Raw genomic sequence first — 19758 nt, 5'->3', positions numbered from 1 at the left:
CTTCTAGATTCTAGAATCTAGAAGACTGATAAAATGAAACTGAAACATAGAAAGTATTATCATAACAAACATATTTGAATACTAGACCTTTTTTTTTTTTTGCTCAGCAACTCACCTTTGTTTTGGCATGTTATTCTATGATTTATTCGTATTTAATTACTCATATTATAAAAAAAACGTTAGCTTTATTCTACTCTTGAAACATTGTTGGACAATTCTAAAGGGTTAAACTGTGACAAGACGTGTAGGGAATTATGCTTTGTGTCTTTTCATGCCACAAATTCCACAGTTCCTCTGGTTGTGTATCATATCATTGAATATTGATGAATGCCCAGAAGTAACAATACAATTTAGCTACCTACATACTGTACAGTAGATTGTTTCCAAACCGTTCTACCTAATGAGTTAAATAGTTTAATATATTCAGGCAAGAGGACACATGTTTTAAAGATAATGCAGGCACACTTATTTTGCCATCTGTTCAATTTCATATTAGAATTGTTATTCATTATTCATGTATAAGTTCACTTTGAAATTCTGCCACGCAGAACATGGTACATGGTTTCATAAACCTTTCTATTTTTAGACATGCGTTTAAATGAGGATGAATGTGTAACGTCTTCAATAAATTACATATGTTGTCTGAAAATGTGACAACACAAAAGAGGTCTTAGCAATGTTGTCACTCGGATAACAGATGCCCACCCATTTATTTTTTATTTACTTGTATTTGCAGCGACTATGTGTAGTATTGCAAAGGAATGCTTTGGGTTCCCTTCCTTTTGGAAACTAACTAACCTTCCATGGAGTACAAGAGTGTAGATGACTGGTGCATCAAAGGTTAATTGTATCCCGTAGGTGTGTTGCTTTTGTTGCTGCTCTAGGGCTCATGTTTGATCCACTTATGGAATAAATCACTTTATTTTACTTGTGAGCCTCCTCCTGCTTTTTTGGCAGTGCGCTGCCTTTTTTCTGCACTAGCCTTCCATGGAGATCTGGAAATAGTGGCATTGCCATGATTAACATGTCCTTATGGGTTAAAAATCACATACTGTAACAACCGATATAATAAAAGTGATATACCCTAAAAACACTAGACAATATTATATGAAGTATTAAGCTTTTCATATACTATACCCATACAAAAAAAATAAAGTAAGTAAAAATTGCTCCACTCTCAATTTTTGGGATCGGCACAAGCCCCTGGAACTAGTCCCCAAACAAAGGAAACATCTTCTAAATTAGCTTTGGCCCTCATATCTGTGTGTGATAAAAAGAAATCAGCCACAATGATACCTAATCCATAGACCCAATTACCCTCTTCAATCTATCTTCAACTTGTCCTTTGATAAGCCATCCTCAATGTTTATTGGGGAAATGGATCCTCTGCTGCTGGAATTCTGTGTCTGTGATTCTGTATTCTGTCTTCATATCTTCTTCTTGTCTTCAATCGTTCTCGCTTCTTTTCTTTTTGGGAGCTCTTGTTTCCCGAGGTGCTGGCTTTCAACCTGTGGGTGTTTTTCTTTTTTTAGTCGGCACCACCGGCTCCACCATCATACTTGTTACTTGGATAATCGACATTAAATAATTATTACAACCCTTCTGAGTTCTGTGTTAAATTTTAGCAAAATGTATCAAAGAAAAAAAAAATTTAATTTGTTTCCCAGAATGGGATCTCTTTCTTTGATAAATCCAGCGCAACTTTTTTCCAGTTTTATAGCCAGAAAACTTGTCTATATAACTCCAGATCCTGAAATGTGGGGATAGAGAGAGAGAGAGCATATTAACACATCTCCAAGGTATCTGTCTTCCTTTTTGTGCACAGGTGTAACTACAAGTGTTGTCTAAATGTGTGGTTGAGGGGCTGTATAGAGCAGTTGGAACTTTAATAAAGAACTGTCTCTCACCCCTCTCTTTCTTCCCCTCTCTCCTCCTCTCTTTCCTTCTCACCCCTCTTGCCTTCTCTCTTTTCCCCCTCTCTCCTCTCTTCCCCTCTGTACCTCTTTCCTTCTCCCTCTCTCCTTCTCCCCCCTCTCGACTTCTCTCTTTCTTCCTCCCCCTCTTTCCTTCTCTCTTTCTTTCCTTCCCTCTCTACCTCTCTTCCTTTCCCCCGTCTCTTCCTCCATTTGTTGTCTTTGATGAATTTGGTGCCTTGTTTTGCAGCTACAGTAGAAGTCTTTGATAAATAACTCTCTCTGGAGGAGATTCACTGAGGTCTGCTGCAGGATAATGCACCCGATGCAGCGTAATGTGTCACTGACTTAAATAGCAGTTACCACTGGATCAGGTTCATTAACCCGCTTTGAACCTTAGTGAATCTACCCTTCTGAGTTCTGAGTATGAGATAAAAGTTAATGAAGGTTGAGTTATGTCTTCAGTGGGTCACACACCCATGGTGTTCCATCACAAGTCAAACCTTTAAGCCGACTATTACTAATGACATAGAGGGAAAAGTTTAGCCTTTTCAGAAGACTGAGTATCAAAATAGAATTGCCAATTTACTATCGTTTAGCCTATGGAATTATATTGCCACATTGATTTTTATTCGCTGCAACAAAGGTATTTTTTCCACATTTTAAAATATTCACATATTCTTTGGAGTTAGAAAATGCCGCCACTATTTTTTTTCCCCCAGGAAATTTTTAAAACAAAATAAAGAATATATATATATATATATATATACATATATATATATATATATATATATATATATATATATATATATACAGTATAAAGATTTTTTTCAAATTAGAGAACATTCAAAATTGCGGGTCCCTTCTTGCATATCAAATTTCAACATTTCTGCCAATCTCTGGACTCATCTCCCCCCACCTCCCTCCCCTGTCCACGGCTCTGTTTTTGTAGATGAAGGGCTTAATAGTACCTTGAATAGTACAGGCACTTAATTATATCTCGAAAGTAACAGCATATTATAGATTAGTGGAGCTTAACTTCAGTCCTCAGGATATAAAAAACAGAAACACTAGGCGCTTACCCCAAGTCACGAAACAGAAATAAAATGATATAGTATAAGGTAATAGACAATTAATAACTCCAATGGGTTATCTCCGAAAATGACCAAAGACAACCTTCGATCCCCTCTGCTTCAACCCGGTGTAAGGATCATCCAAATCCCTTAAAGATACGTAAAAACAGAAAAAACAGGGGAGCAAGGGGTTCAAGAAAACAGGCCACACAAAAAACATACATGGATAGTCACAAATGGGGTTAACACCCCTATTGAGGGATGATTGTAATGATAATGTTAAAATTAAACTTACACGGCCTTGTGTAAGTGTTGGTATATAGAGGTTTCTTTGATAAACACTCCAACTTGTCCCCAGAGGAGGAGGGGGGGTAGTGGTGATTATAATAGTCAAAATCAATTACTTACACGGCACTGTGTAAGCCAAGATGTGGTATAATAGTCTGTGGGGTTCAGCTTAACCCTTCCAAAATGAAGGCACCAAAACTGTGCTTTAGACTGCAGTCAAAGCTCCTCTTTGGGTGCGTGGAGTTAGGCAGTTTCATTTTCCCCGATTCAGCAGTTCAGGGGGTGAGTGAGGCACGGTATCAATATAAGGTTTCAAACAAAGAATTTATTAAATAAAAACAGCTGCACAAATAAACACAGGGATAACACTCACATAAAATAGTCTTTAGGCTCTTAGCCGTGTGTCAGTGAGACTTTTCCAGCCGCAAGAGCTGCTCCACTTCCGCATCCGGAGTGCAGGAGATGACGCGCATCTGCTCAGGAGCAGGCTGTGGCTGTCAGGATATTCACTGGCTACGGAAGCCTCGACTGTTCAAAATAAAAATAGTGTTGGAACAACGCGTTTCGCCATGAACACGGCTTCCTCAGGCTCTTATATATATACCTGCTTCAGCATATTTGGCTCAATCAGTGCCTCATTCAGCCACCTGTGCTGAAGCTGGAATATCCGTAAAAGCGGACCTGCCGGGAGGTCTTGAAGACTGGAGTTGAGCACCACTGTTATAGATCTTCAAATCTCTTTAATAAATCATTCACACAGATTGATAGGCAGAATCACAGCGTAGATCTGAATGAGGCATTGCATACAACAAGTACATTGTAGTTATGTTTTACTATTTATTCTACAAAATCTCCTAAACACTCTAGAATTTTTTTTTTTTCACATATGTAATAATTGTCAGGTTACATATGATTTGTTAAAGTTGATAAGCTGTTTAGTATTTCTGGCAGGCAGGGCCATCTTAACAACATTAGGGGCCCCCGGGCAAAGCAGTGCACGGGCCCCTGCCTACACTGTCGCTCCCAGCCTCCCATGTGCTCACAAGCAGCAACAGGCACCGGAAGTGCTGCACTGCTAGGCTGCGAGCGGTTGTGACGCGAGCCGGAGAGCCGGGCGGGCGGAGATCGAGCTTGTCCAAAAATACTGGACACAATGGTGAAAGGTGCGACACACTCGAGAATCGTTGGTGGGGAAGAATGTTATTTATAAATGACCTGACTTATGTCATTTGTTCTAAATTTCACTCCGTATTCACCAATTTGCACCAATTTATATTCTATTTTGTAAAAAATCTGGGGAGGAGTCTTGGGAGGGAGCACCCTTCCGAGGATTGTTTTAGGAAATAGAATATGAAATAGTGCAAATTGGTGCACGCTTGGAGTGAAATTTAGAACAAATGACGTAATGGTCAGATCATTTATAAATAAGCGACCTGCAGTCATACGAGCAATGGTGAGCAATACTGATCTTACTTCTCCTCCCACAAATTCCAAGATTTATGTACCCCATCCTAATCCTCTCTCTCCCCCCTTGTCCTCTCACCCTCCCACCGCCCCTTGTCCTCTCACCCCCTCCCTTCATCGTCTCTCATCCCATCATCCTCTCACACCCCCTCCTTTCATCCTCTGTTACCCCCCATCCCTTCATCCTCTCACCCCCCCAATCCCTGTCATTATCAGTAGAGTAGCTTTCAAATTTAGACTTCAAAATCCAGCTTTTAAATTGCATATTGAATCATGCCATTGAATAAGTAACCTGCTCTGCCTTCTTGGGGATGATATGTAAGTAAGTAAGCCCGTTCTATACAGCGTGCGGCCGCGCGTGCCTATGCGCACACGCGTGCACGTGCCGCATGCTTTTTGTATGTATACTGTGAGAGCTGTGAAGGTACAGTGTTTGTGTGTTTATGTGTGTATGTATGTGTAATTTATTATTTATTAAAAAAAAAAAACATTGGTAAAAATAAAATATTTATTAAATTTGTGTAGACACACAAATACATACACACACACACACACACACACACACACACACACACACACACACACACACACACACACACACACATACTGTACACACACACACACACACACACATATACATACATACATTCAGTGCCTGTAGCCACGCAAAAAGATGGTTTTCCCTGTCTTCGCCGCTGTCTGTCTGCTCCCTGCCGTGCGTGCGTGGGCGGCGCCAAGACTGTTAGTATAGTAAAAGAAAAGTGAGGGTGAGTGAGCAATTAAACAAAGTTGCCAGTACTGTATGTACTGTCTGTCACCACACACACACACACACACACACACACACACACACACACACACACACACACACACACACACACACACACACACACACACACACACACACACACACACTCTGAGACATATATACACACACACAGACACACACACACACACACACACTCTGAGACATATATACACACACACAGACACACACACACACACACACACTCTGAGGCACATATACAGGCAGGACACAGACAGAAAGACAGACACACAGAGACACACACACACTGAGACACACACATACACTCACACACAGATACACACACACATACACACTGAGACGCACACACATATACAGACAGGACACAGATAGACAGTCACACACTGAGACACACACACAGGCAGGATACTGAGACACAGACACACAGTCTCACCTCTCTGCTGTATGCTTTTCCTCCACTTTTTGGCCCCACCCCCCAGGTTCCTGCTACCTCCCGATTGGCTGAATTACACAGCAGCATCCAATCAGAAGCTGCCCAGCCCCCAACAGCAGCAGCCCTGCTCTATCCCATTATTATCTCTCATATTTTACCGGACAGGGGAACCAAATACCGGACACCTGGCAACCCTAAGAGCGAGCCGGGGTGCCAGGCGGGGGGGGGGGGGGAAGCATTGGTGGGCGACGCATGAATCTGCATCGGTCCCAAATGCCTTATTCTGTGTGAAACTTGTTTAAACGGTTATAAAATGGATGTATTTATATTGCTGCGCATTAACTTGCAATGTGTTTTTTTCCAAGTAGAAATTGTGTCTGCTAAATAGTTTTGTTGACAATGTAAGTTTCATGGTATCCATATAGTAAAGTCACCACCAGTCAACTGTCAAATCCACCACTAGACTACTGGTCAAGTCGCCACCAAGTAATCTTATCTACTGTATCTACGGAACTTGGGCCTTCCATGAGATTCACCAATACAATAATTTCCCAGAAAACTGTTTGGTTTGAAATACATGGGGGGAATTAAATATTTTTGAAATATTATTGAGAATTGCTGCATTTAAATATATTATTTTGGAACCTTGGTTACCATACTTATCCACTAAATGACATCAGTGGGGTTCTCTTGCAGTAAACCTGTGGAAGGAACGGAATACACAATGAGAAAAAGATGAGTTTTCTTGCAGTCAAAGATGTTGCAATATGGGAACATGAATAATGGTATCCTTGTTTCAGAGTCCTATTGTTATCAAAATCTTCTTGCATTTGCTTAATTGAATTTGGTAACTGCCTAAATTCTTTCATCTGGGCTCAAAATTATAATGTTTATACATTTTACTTCTCATATGTTTTTAGTTAAAACAGATGTCTTTTATACAGTACTTAAATAGGTATCCTTCATGTCATCCCCTTCTAAACTTGATCTCTGAAAGTCCCTGCTGCCTGGGATAGAACAAGATGGCAGAATACAATCAAATGAAGCTGAAAATCAAGGCTGATGATGTTATTGCTCTCATTTTGGAGGAAGAACCAAGAAATTGTGTGAATGAGACTGCGAGAAATAAATTGTCACCCCTTTAAACAATAATCGATTATGAATCAGAATATATTTTTATTACAAAATATGGCTGTGCTTTGATATGGCCAGTCTTTGATATAATTTTTCCAGCTTAGAGTTGATTTGGTCCTTTAAAGTTTTTGGAGTCTCTTTATCAATATCTCCCAGCTGCAAAACAAGGGTAAAATGAGCACTGCTTTCAATTGGATTTCTTTTTTATCAATGTTAGCTATTTCTCATACATTATATCTCTTCATTGTGCAGCATGTGAAAAATAGGGGTATAACATAAGTATAGCATATGTATGGTGCAGTTTTCCTTGTCCCAGAATTGTACCACTTTTGCCTTGATACATGGGGACCATAGATAGAGATATAAGATGCGCAGAAAAAGAAGAGCACCTTAGCACGTCTCCAGGCTCCAATGTATAATTATCATTTTTATGTGTTGTGTGTGGGTGCGTCAACTTCTTTTGCACAAATAAAAACATTAGGGTGGAGCTTGGATCTTGTCTTTGGTGCATCTATGCAAATGACATGTAATATACTAGAAGTATCTGGTTAATGGTCCCCGCCCACCTCCCAGCTACACAACTCTGTTCCACTGGTCAAGGCTCGAGTCAGTATACAAGTATTATATTGTTGAAATGTTACTGAATTGGTAAGTACAACTACAGGTACTAGTATCTATTTATAAACTTACACCTAAACATCACGATTGATACATTTTTAATATATATATATACAATGGGTTTATCCTGATCTATTTCTTTACCACAAATAAAGCATACACTTTTTGGTGTATGTGTATCAAAGAAAACGTGGTGCAATTCTGGGGGCAAGAAATCCATTTGTAGCAACATAAAAAAAAACCCCATTGAAAACTTTGGGATGGATGGGGGGGGGGGGGGTTGGGAGGAGTTTATTAGTTGGTTACTGATGCAGTCTTGTTGAAAGGAGGTGGGGAGTGTGTCTGAAACATTTATATACAATAGTTGTGCAAAAATAGGTATCCAAACTGAACGTGCACTAAGATGTCTCTATATTGAGGTGTGCCCATCTGCTGAAGGCTCCTGAAGAATGCACATTTACAGTCTGCTAAACTCAGTAACAAAAACAAAGTTTGAGTTCACTTTGATACTGCAAAAATTACATTTGGGAAATCATAGAAAATATGTGCAATCTTTGGAAATCATTTCAGGCTATTGGAGTATATATCCTTGGGGTGCGTCAATATAAAATATGTAACACTCATCACAGAAAGCTACCGAGGCTTGTTTGCCAGGTAAATTAACAAAAATTTGCATTTTAGATAAAAAAGGACATAGTTTTGCTTACAAATAGCTTTTCAAGCCAAACGATCTATCTACTGTATTTACTATCAATCTGCACATGCATCTATTTATCTATATGTATTGCACACATGTGGCATTACTTCCTATTAATGTACTGTAGTAATCGGCTACTTCACACATTTTTTCTATCAATGAAGCTTTCACTGAACATTTTTTTAACAGAAGGAAACAAAGCTATAAGGAACCTGTCCAACATACATTGTATGGGGCTGAAGGGGTTACACAAATCAACTGCAGAGTTTGCATTACAAAAAAAATATTGTTCTGCATGAGGCAGTGGAGGAAGAGAATATATTTACAAAAGATGGTGGACAGACCCTATTTGAATAAGACACCTGGTTCAACTTTATATTTAATAGACAATGCTGCAGAGCAGGAAAAGAAATAAGTCAGATACTCAGATTGCTGCTCCTTGTGGTATTGATATGGTGCAGACCTGCACGGTACTCTTTTAAATAAAGACCTGATACCTTTTGTATTATCACATTGCTTATGCATCATGATACATTACCCAGATCATATCATCTAAAGCTTTCTTCACTGGTATCATCACAATATAATATGTAAAGCCAATATTTCTGCTAGGAAGCATAAGTTATCATCTGTGAAGGTTCAGGGAAACTGTGCATTGGATTGAAAATTAGTTACGTATAAATGATTCATACGAAAGAGATGTGGCCCATATTTACTAAGCGGTTTTAAATACACGTTCCAGTGCTGTTAGATACCTTACAACCCATTTAGGATGGTGTAATTTGGCAGGAGACTGCTTGGAATATATATGATCCATGATCTCAAAGTTAAAATAAATGGCATGCTTTCATGTATGTTTAGGAGGGATGGCAGCAGTTCAAATTATCAGTCTATTGTCATTGATTAAGATCAGGAAGAGCTTTCTGTGGATCTCACTGGAGAAGAAAGAAGCTGTGCCATCCATAGAGTTAGGAAGAAGTCTCATGAATCAGTTAAAAATTGTCCTATATCGTAGGTTTGATTGAACGTTGTTGACAGTAGGACCATTAGTCATCCACCATTAGTGGACATGTTCTTCCTGTACAATGTGAATGTTGCTGTAACCACTGTTAATCACTAAATTGTTGCTTTACAACTTTTCTCCACTATGCTCATTGTAACAGCCATATGCCTTTGGGTAGAGATTTGTCTTCCTCTTTTCTGTACATGGCTCCTTTGTAACTTGAAGAAAAATTCTCTCTCATCTTAGGCAGTACAAATTGAACTTTCCTTTGGATACCACTTAACGTTTCACCGAAATTGTTTCCATTTGAATAACTTATCCATCTCTTAAATGGCACCTTCTCTCTTTTATGAAGCATTTCATGCGTCACTAGTCAACGGTTTTCTCCATTTTCTCTTTTGTGTATGTGTGCATATTTGTAAGAAATCTAGTTCAGTTTTATTAATTATATTGTAATATGTATAAATCCGGTATCAAGACAAAATGTCAAAGTATACAGTATATTATCTGATTTGCAATGATTCTTTCTTTGGAATATTCTGATAAAATTGAGTTACATTGGGATTATATATTTAGTTATATTGGGAGTGCAGGTGCAGCTGTGCTGAGTTCTGTAAAGAGTAGCCCTGTTTAGGTGACATTTGAGTGACTATGGACAACTGTAGTTAGAGCTGATGCAACTGGAAGAGGCTATGGCAATAGGTTGGATTAATAAGGAGTTCTGAGATGAAGACATGCCATGTTAGGTTATTCTCTGTATGGAGGTGTGGGCAGTTTCTTATCACATGATATCAGTTTGAAGCTATAGGACCTTATCTGGTAATATAATTAGTGATAGCAAGAGCTGACTAAGGGATATTATCTGGATAAATATGTAGCATGGGGATAGCTGAAGGAAGCGAGAGAACAGAAGTATTCCACCAAGATGTGAGGACAGGAGGATAGAGGGATAACACCAAGATGAAGGAAAGATAAGTTTTATCATGATATTAAGATCAAATACAAGGATCCCACTCAGAAACAGGAAACTACTGTATGCAACCATCTTTGACGGTACCATAACTTATTTGGAACATCACCGCCATTTAGTACTATTTTTGTATATGGGTATTTATCTTCAAAATAAACGTTTCTGTTTATGCAATGTGACCAGAATGCTGAGTATTACAGGCATACCCCGCTTTAAGTACACTCACTTTAAGTACACTCGCGAGTAAGTACATATCGCCCAATAGGCAAACGGCAGCTCACGCATGCGCCTGTCAGCACGTCCTGAACAGCAATACCGGCTCCCTACCTGTACCAAAGCTGTGCGCAAGCGGGGAGACTGTAGAGCCTGTTACAAATGCGTTATTTACATCAGTTATGCACGTATATAACGATTGCCGTACAGTACATGCATCGATAAGTGGGAAAAGGTAATGCTTCACTTTAAGTACATTTTCGCTTTACATACATGCTCCGGTCCCATTGCGTACGTTAATGCGGGGTATGCCTGTATTGTGTTGGTTTAATAGAAGACAGAGAATAAGGACATTTTACAATATTTGTAGCACATTTTGCTACCATTTAGTAGTGGTAGCTCCTTATTACAACTGCACCAATCAAAGCTGTAGTCATTAATATACCCATTAACTGTAGTACTGTTATTTTGCTTGTGGCAGAAGTTGATAAATGACGTTTTACAGCCTGAAGTGCTTGTGTTATCCCATTCTGCAGGAGACACTGCTATTTCATAAACATTACAACAACATCTCTCTAATGGAAAAGTAATTCAATTAGAGTAGATGATGTTACTGAAAAATCAAAGCAAGTATTTCATCCTGAATACCAAATTTAAAGTTGCATTGTAATGTAAATTTACCTTTTTTAGTTTTGATTATTGAATATAATATCACTATACAACATACTATACATCTGCTTATAAAAGTGCAACTCCTCTACAAAATCATCTGTATTTTTTTCTTATTATTATCATTATGCTGCAGGCCCCTCCTAAATGTCACTGATCTTTCTAAGTGGGGAAAACCCTTGCTACTTGGATAGAACAACATTAATATCCGATCAAGCTTTTATTTCAGTCTGACAATGTCAATGAGGGAGGGAGAGCCAATAAACAGGGATAATAAGAGTGCCATTGACTTGAATAGAAGTTAACGTGGGATTGCAGTGTCACCTGAACCAATACAGCTACTAGACTAGAGCTTTGAACTGCCTCTCTTTTTTTTTTGTATGTGAGTTTAAAGCTGATACTTTACAAGCTGTACACAGAAGTTACATGCAACTGAATGCACCTAAATAGAGTAAACACACTACATTGTGCTGAAACCATCTGCAACACCTTACTTTACTGGAAAAATAAAAAGAGAAAAAAATTGTTTCATTTAGATAGTTTGTTTTTAAAATTCAATCAAGCAGCTGCATACATTGATGAATGACTCGATTTAAATATCAAGTCAGTGTACCCTCTAATGTAATTTCAATGAGCCTGTGACTCATGTGATCAGGTGCTGTGTATTTGATTTATTTGCAGAAAAGAATCCTAATTTTGAGAAGCAAATCTATCTGATTAGAGTTTCCTTCCAAGGCAGTGCCACCGACTGCTGAGGTGACTGCTAACATGAATAATTCCATGTGCATGTCAGAGATCAAACCTCTTGCAGAGCCCTGGGAATCATGTTTGCTGTTTGCCGACTCAGACACCGACTCATTGATTTGATGAGAAATTTGTTTTACCATGGAAAATTAGCAGTGCTCCCCCCGCCCCCAAGCTCATTTGCATTGCAGACCTCTTTGTAAGCATATCTAAGTTTAACCATATTTGTTCATTTCAGGGTTGTCTATAACAGTGAAATGGGACAGCCTCCATTTATCACAAAACTGGAATATTTTTGCAACATTGGATATGCTGCTCTAGCCATACAACAAGCATCCTGAAGGTTGCACAACAATTATATACTAAGAGGTTAGTTGATTTTTAACTATTTGCCAAACTGTGTTGCAAAGATTTTGTATAATTAAAACTGATTGGTGTTTATGTGTGAAGCTCCCAATGTTGTTGTTAAAGCATCTGCCCTTGTTGGGTGAAATAGGTTATAGTTTATTGTAATCCTGAGTTGTCTGGGTGCATTACTTCATGGGTTGTTGGCGCAGGGCAACGTACAGTACTTGTCATGTACGACACACCTGTGAGCACAAGATCTGCATATGGGACAAGGGTTAGTACACAGCTCTCTAGCTGGCCCACTTTTCACCTCCCAAATGTCCCTCAAATTAACAATATCTCCCCTCAATCCATCTCAGTATACCACCTATCATGAACAGCACACAAGTGAGCATGTGACGTAGATATAGAGGTGAATAGGAAGTCTTTGAATCTACCTAGGGTCACTCTCATACTGCACCGACACACTTTATTCGAGCAAATACCCGGTATGTACCTGGCAGATACCTGGAATGCGCCGCTCCTCACCTCTGACAAGCCCCGTTGCGTTTGCCTTCCCAGCCTGGGTTCATGCCTGGCTGATGGGCGGCTGATCTGTTAAATGATAATGATTAGGATTTAATAGGCTGCAATGCTTCGCGTGTCTACCAGATGGCATAAATTCATGAATTGTAATGCAGTATATATATATATACTGTGCAGTATTGCAGCCAGCTGGAATAAAATGCTTCAATCCCTGCCTGGAAAATAACTCAATGCACTCGGGCAGAAAACAGTCACAAACCTCAATACACCCGGGTATACCCGAATTCGTGGGACTAGCCGAGCTCGAATAAAGTGTGTCGCCAGTGTAGACGCTGAAAATCCTGCGACACTTGTGAGTGTGCTAACTATTGTATTACTCTATTGCACTATTTATATTGTTTATCTCCATACATTACACGGGAGGATTGACAGCCTGTTCCTCTCCATATACATGCCTGTATCTAAACTTTTACAGCCTAACGTCTATTTTCGCAGGAGAAACAGATATCTGTTTTAGGCACCTCTTACCCATGCAGTGTGTGGTATAAATTGATTCGTTTTATTGCAACTATGCCAAATATGTACCTGTTATTATTCAGAATAGATGTCATCAAATGATATCCTCATTGTCAATAAAGTCCTCCAACTTGGTGGTGACCTATTTGTCACCTCTCTTTGTGATGCACAAGTGATCATTCAAGAATGTTATAGCTTTCTTTAAGGCTGACAGCCAAGGAACTGGCAATTGTCCACAGCCATCTAAGCGACACACATCACTTTAGTGGGCCATCAGTGATAGCCCCCAGCTTAAGCCCTCTTTGTAGAACAGTAGGGACCCAGGAAGGGTCTTGACCTGTCATAATCCCAATTCTTTGTATTTTTAACACAATTTGTGACCAACCTCTGAAGTATCATATTGATTAAAATATTTAATATCTCATGATTTTATCATGACACTACTGTTCTGAAGAAATTACATATTCAGCTGTTGTTCCTTACTCAAAATGGCTGCCAGCAATTCAAGGCAATCACCATAGGAAGGAACAGTACATGTGTTGTACTAGACAATGTTGACAATATTAATTGACAGGTCAGCAAATAATCTACTTTAAAATACCACAAAATCATGATTTAAAGGAGCAGTCAACCCCTTTGACCCCCCCCCCTCCTTATTTTTTACCAGGAGGAAAAGCAGGGGGCCTCTATAGCTAAACCAAGTTAATTTCAGTTCGTGGGACCCCCGAGATACATACATAAGGTATATTAAGATACCATGTAATGTTATTTACATCCCTCATGTAACGCTGGAGTTTTAAACCACATTTTGTTTCCTCTGGAGAAGACGCTACTGCCCTGCACCATGGCGGCACCTTGCCCTGTAAGTATCTCAGAAACCAGGTGTAGCCTCCCTGCGTCCCACCTGTGTAAAAAAATAAGAGGGGGGGAGACAAAAAACAATCAGGAACATACAAAATACTCATGCACCAAGAGCAATGCTTCCCTTTTCTTTACATCTTTGCTCATGCCAGTGTTTTACAACAAGGGTGCCATGGTACCCTGGGATGCCACAAACCTCTGTCAAGGGTATCAAAACATTTTTTCATCTGCTCAGCTGGCGCATGCCCCACTGTCAGGAAAATGAGAGGCTGTGATCTGCCTCCACCCACTCTCCTCTCGCAGCCCAGCACAGAGGAGAGTGCGGAAAGGCAGCCTCCCTGCCGTGAATGGGGACTGTGTGATGGAGAAAGGTGATAAGTGTACTATGTAAGAAGGGGGGGGGGGGCAGTTTGAGAAAAAGGGTGTGTGCTCTGTGACAACATTTTAAAAATCATCCAGGGGTGCCCATATGCAAAAAAGGTTGAGAACCTTTTTGAGAACCACCAGCAAGTAATTTGGAAAATGGCTATATATTTAGGTAAGTTATTTGAGATTCAGCTTCAAATTACTCAAGCTGTAGCAATTTAGATGTAATAATGTATGTTATTGTTACTTTTCTGATGTGGATTTAAAATATTCTGAGAGCTGAATTGTATCAAAAAACGTGTAATATTTTTGGTGCAGATTGTAATTGAACAATTGAATAATGTGTTAATTGAATAATAGTCGACCTAAGTTGCTTTGCCAAAATGTAGAATATGATACATTGTAAATATTAAAAGAACATTAAGGCCCAGATCTACAAAGCTCTGTTATTGACTTAATGAGGCATTAACTCAACTTAAGTCATGTTCACCGCTCACTAACACAGTGTTAAATGCTGTTTTCAGTAGTAATGGGCCCATGCGTTAGTATATTGGGAAAAGTCTCAAGTGCTATATGGGATGGCAGGGGTAGCATGGCATCCACAATAAACCTCCATGCTGCCTCTGCCTGTCAATAGGGCTATCCTACTGCAAGGGTTAACTTTAAACTCCTGGGTGAATGAAAGCAATCCGTTGTTAATAAGTTGTGTTTTGATGGTGTACGTTAAGTCCTGTATCTAAATAGATTGTAGTTGAATTGATTGTATCTCTGAACCAGGACAATGGTCGGGTACCAGGCATACACAGATAGGAGGGCTGGTTCATTGTTTGGGGTATGGTGCTGTATACTAGGAACAATGGGAGTGTTGGAGGGAGGAGGACCTCTGCCCAGGGAAACACCCACAAAGAAGCCGGTGTATTGTTCTTCCCCGGCAGCAAGGCGTTGGACCCAGCAGGACTCCTGGACCTCCGCTTGGCTAGGTGAGGAAGAGCATCAGCCCTGTTGGTACTGATTTGATTGGGCCATTCAAGTTTCCCATGCGTCTTGGCCTAGTGGTTCTTCCTTTGGAGCCTAGCTCCACTCCCACCTCTGATTAGCCCTTCCTCAGCACCAACTACCTCCTGATTGGTGGGAAAGATTAAAGGAACAACCCTGATTGGTCAGTGTCTGGTTTTCCATTGGTTCTGAATGACAACTGGAAAACTATACAAGCCAGCATCAACTTGGACTTCCAGAGCTGTTGAGGGTCAGTCTTGGTGTCCAGTGACCCACTGTTTGTGCATGGAAGAGACAGCAGAGATGTCTTAGCGTTACCCTGAACTGTGAATTCTATTTGAGCCAACTAGTTTCAGCAGTTGCAGCGCCCTGCACCTAGCGAGGAAGAGTTCAGAGAGTTTTCACCATATTGTAGATTGGTTGTGGTTTGTGATTTCTGCTACTGTAACTTATTCCGAACAAACTACTTAGTTTATTAACCCCTGTGTTCTGCCTGGTGAATACGATCCACAAGTGTGTGTGGTCCAACCCCATTATGTGACAGAATTACTTTCTGGTGTCACCTGTGGAATCGCCAGGCTCAGTGCCACAATTATTGCAGATCTCCCAGCACTGGAAAGGTTAAACTTTTGACTTCAGTATCCAGGGCTGCACTAGCATGGCACTTGCCAGATAATGCAGAGTCTGGACCAAAGACTAGAGGGTCTGGCTTATGAAAGGACTGTCCAAGGCAGACCTCCTTTGTGATTTACAGTGGCACAACACTGAACTGCCGGACAAGACAGCAGACCGGGGTGCAATTCCCCCACAGATTGCCCCGGCAGGTGCTGATTCTGGTCTGAGTTCTGATAGTTGAACCAGTAATGAAGAGGGGTTGTGAGAACCCCTGGCCGCCCAATGGAGATTATGGGACAGTTTGAGCCCCAACCCCACACCTGTGGATAAGGTAGCAGCAATGATCTTCCTGGGACTAAGAGAGAGAGAGGCTTCCGAGCGACTCCAACTCTGGCGGGAGAACTCCACATCAGAAAGTCAGGAATCTGTTGCTAACCTGGGCCCCCAGTTAAGCTAATGCAACTTCCCAAAGTTTGACGAGACTAAATTGGACATTGATGGGTTCCTCTGCTCGTTTGTGAAAATCTGCCACCTCTACCAACTGCCTGAGTTGCACTTGGTCAAGTTCCGGTCCCCTCAGCTGAGTGCAAGACATTTTGGGTGATGAACACTATTTTTTTCCATGCCTCTGAGGTCGAGGGGATTTGCCAGTACCCCCTACTTAAATCCATAATGGTAAAATAACTAGACCCTGTGAGCTCGTCTAGCAGCTCATCCGTGTGGGGCATAGGATACGGGTCCACCACAGTTTGGGCCTTGAGCTGCCGGTAGTCAACACAAAATTGAGTGGTTCCATCCTTCTAAGTACCAAGATTACCGGCGAGATCCATGGACTTTGGGATTGGGTGATGACCGCTAAGGCTGGCATCTCTTCTACCTCCCACTCAATGCACTGCTGCACCTTGGCGGAGACCTTGTATGTGGACTTCTTACGTTGCCTCAGATCTCCGGTGTTAACTAAGTCATCAGCTAGGTGCGTCCTGCCCAGATTATCCAAAAACAGGCTCCTAACATGCCTCTCATCTGTGCCCAGTGGGGAGCAGTGAGCTGGGCTCCAATCCCAACCTGATCATCTGAACCTCTGTGCTTGGCTTCTCCTGCTGCTCATCTAGAGCTACCACATAATTAGTCTAATTCACACACCGGATGACCGAGTACAATACAGCCCACATTGCCATTAGCTTGTTATGGTGAATGGGCATCAGAAAAAGCACTCACTGCTCGGGTATGAACTCTTGGCTATCGGCATTGCAATAGTGCAAGTGCGTGGTTTGTGCCGCCCTAAGGTTAGCCTGTGCTAACCCCATGAGATCCTCTAACTGCTCCCTGAGCTCCATCTTGTACTGCCTCCACCTTGAACCACCTCAGGGAACATAACCTCCGTTACTGATTTTGATAAGATGATGTTATGAGCCCTGACTTAACAGAGCTTTGCTGCACCTAAGTGGTCTAGTTACTAAGTCTCCCAACTGTATAACTGGATCAAAACCAGTGGGAAAGAATTGCATAAGTTTATCAAATGAAAATCTATGATTACTTTTAACGGAATTGCTTTACCTTTTCACAGTCGGAAGCCTTTTAATATATAGACCCTTTAGACCCCAGATTGCTGTCATTTATTCAGATAATTAACAAACTGTGATACGTGTAAGAATGTATTTAGTCCTGCAGTGACCAGCATGAATTCAGGGCCAGAATCGTCAAGATCTGATTGAATGTTTAAATATCGCTTGGGGCACAAAATAGTGACAAGCGTTTCTGAAATAATATTTATAAATATTAATGTAATAAGTCTAGCTTCCAACATATTACAACAATAATGCAAGCTCTGTTTTCCGTGCCACATTCGGGCCGTGCATCCAAAGTTGTACAGTATTGTAGGAACTAAGCGTACCTTGAAGCTTGGATTGTTAGCCTGCTAATGATTTACTGGTCAGTTTTCACTATGCTTCACTTCGGAAAACTCGGCAGTCGATACAGCATTGCCTCCTAGAGTCAATTAAATAAACGATTATTTTGATACAGCTATAGCACGTGCCTTTGTTTCCCCAGATAACACAACATTTTGCAGTATAACACAGAATAGCACAAGAGTTTCCGTAGGAATCAGTGGCAATGTCAGCGCAATACATCACAATACACAGTATCCTACTATGTCATACCCGTGGGAACGATAAAGCCTTTATGTCTATAGTTATGAACCAAGGACACATATTTCTCTAGTTACCTCTGTACAGATGTAGCCAGACTAACTTTCCCCACTGCTGGCTTCCACTGGCAGCTGGGAATCCTTGCTGGTGGTCTGTCACTTTCCTTGGAGTTTATTGCTGTTAATGCTGCATTTCAGGGAGCGTTTGTCTATTTACTAAGAACTATCAATGCACAAACATTGTTTCTCTGTCTCTCTCATTTTCTACCTTCTTCTCTCATTCAGCTTTGTGATTCCATCAGCCATGAGCATGTGATAAAAAGTAGCAACATTTATTTGATCAATTCAGTTTTTAGAATGTAGTGAATCTGGAAAGAATATGCATTTGTATCCCGTATGTTAACTTGAATGCTGATTTAGTTATGCCAATATTGCTAAGACATTTGAGCAATTAAAAATACCTTATCACTGTATTATCACTCCAAAATAAGCGTTAGTGCATGTGATGTTATTAATGATCTATACCACTTGCTACTGACCATTATAACACTTCTCATAACATTATTGAGCACATTAAGCCATTAGTCAATATAGTGGAAACTGCAGAGAAAAAGAAGACAATTTAGGGGAAATACTGCAGCTGATCCACTATTGTTTTGAATCAACTACAGTATTGGTTATAGTTTGATAGAGACACAAAATATATTTATACTATTCTAACACATTTTTATATCATAAAAGATGATGCCTCTATTCTAGTATGAGAGGTACAAACATTAGATCCTATTTTTTTCCGGAAAAAGAAATGTAAGGTGCCTAATGGATTTAGCAAAACTTAGTGAATATAGCATTCAATATACAGTGATGCTCTATGTAACAATACATGCCTCTTACCTTAAACATATCACTTTACGTAACACTGTATCTTTTGCATCTATGTGTTTTCTATAGCATGTACAGAACAGCATGCTTACCTTATTACCCTGCCGGCTGATATTTAATACACCAGGTTTTAGTTTTAAATAGCATGTGGAATAGTGCCATGGATACAGATCCTCACGTTGCAGTGCATCTTACATTATTCATTAATGGAAAATCTGTAGCACTACATGATTTGAACACAAAGCCAACTTTTGACTTGGAACTGCAGTAGAAACTTTCCAAAGTCATGTCATCATGGGAAACTTTTTCTTGGTGGTCATTTTTTTCTTTCAATAGTACTGAAATAAATATGTGATTATATGTTGTATGTGTTCCTATATTTGTATGTTTATATGAATTCATATGTGTATTGTATGTGTTTGTGTTTATATATTCATATGTATTTATATGTTTATATGTGCTTATATTTTTACAGTTTTCTCCCTTTGTTGAAC

At 40.1% G+C, this 19758-nt stretch overlaps 1 protein-coding gene and 1 long non-coding RNA gene across 4 annotated transcripts in view; one reads left to right on the top strand and one right to left on the bottom strand.

The window, feature by feature from the left end:
* CSGALNACT1 (chondroitin sulfate N-acetylgalactosaminyltransferase 1) overlaps positions 1-19758 on the top strand; it is a 438610-nt gene that overhangs the window by 195138 nt on the left and 223714 nt on the right. For 2 of the 3 annotated variants that reach the window (XM_075605275.1, XM_075605285.1), the window contains one exon: positions 12245-12375. The exons of the other annotated variant lie outside the window; for it this stretch is intronic. The gene's annotated coding sequence lies outside the window, so the exon portion shown is untranslated. The remainder of the gene's footprint in view (positions 1-12244; positions 12376-19758) is intronic. 3 annotated transcript variants of the gene reach the window in all.
* LOC142470760 (uncharacterized) lies at positions 200-5464 on the bottom strand. The gene is made up of 3 exons (XR_012789326.1): positions 5385-5464; positions 2996-3802; positions 200-1750 (listed from the first exon to the last, which is right to left on the bottom strand). It is a non-coding gene; the product is annotated as an uncharacterized LOC142470760 (long non-coding RNA).

This window comes from Ascaphus truei, chromosome 1 (assembly GCF_040206685.1).
Source record: "Ascaphus truei isolate aAscTru1 chromosome 1, aAscTru1.hap1, whole genome shotgun sequence".
Taxonomy (NCBI): domain Eukaryota; kingdom Metazoa; phylum Chordata; class Amphibia; order Anura; family Ascaphidae; genus Ascaphus; species Ascaphus truei.
Note: the sequence above shows the minus strand (reverse complement) of the source record. Positions and strands in the feature narration are given on the sequence as shown.